Genomic DNA, 889 nt, shown 5'->3' with positions numbered 1-889 from the left:
GAATCAGGCACTGACACTGTGCCTAACAAAGACTGTGACACTACTCTTTACTCGGGACATGACACTGTCTCTAACTAAGTCCCTGACACTACTCCTAATTCAGGCACTGACACTGTCCCTAACTAAGGCCGTGACACTTCTCCTAACTCAGGCTTTGACACGGTCCCATACTGTGGGCCTGTCACCACTCCTAACTCAGGTATTTACAATTTCCCTAACTAAGGCCGTGACACTATTCCTAACTCAGGTCTTGACACTGTTCCTAATTAAGGCCCTGACAATCCTCTCAAATATGGCACTGGCACTCTCACTAACTAAGGCTGTGACACAACTCATAAATCACGCCCTGACCCTCTCCCTAATAAGGCCTTGACCCTACTCTTAACTCAGGCATTGACAGTCCATAACTAAGGCCCTCACACTTCTCCTAACTCAGGTCCTGACACTACTCCTAACTCAGGCGCCGACACTCTCCCTAACTAAAGCCGTGACACTACTCATAACTCAGGACCTGACATGGTCCCTAACTAAGGCCCTGTCACTACTCCTAACTCAGGTACTTACACTGTCGCTAACTAAGGCCGTGACACTACTCCTAACCTAGGCCCTGACACTGTCCCTAGCTAAAGCCCTAGCACTACTCCTAACTCAGATCTTAACAGTACCCTGAAAGTTTTATTGATCTTTGCTATTGTTTCCTTCATTTCTTTTTCATTTATTTCTGATCTGATCTTTATGATTTCTTTCCTTCTGCTAAATTTGGGGTTCTTTTGTTCTTCTTTCTCTAATTGCTTTAGGTGCAAAGTTAGGTTGTTTATTCGAGATGTTTCCTGTTTCTTAAGGTATGATTGTATTGCTATAAACTTCCCTCTTAGAACTGCTTTTGCTG

The sequence above is a fragment of the Physeter macrocephalus genome, chromosome 20 (genome assembly GCF_002837175.3).
Source record: "Physeter macrocephalus isolate SW-GA chromosome 20, ASM283717v5, whole genome shotgun sequence".
In the NCBI taxonomy this organism is placed as follows: Eukaryota; Metazoa; Chordata; class Mammalia; order Artiodactyla; family Physeteridae; genus Physeter; species Physeter macrocephalus.
Note: the sequence above shows the minus strand (reverse complement) of the source record.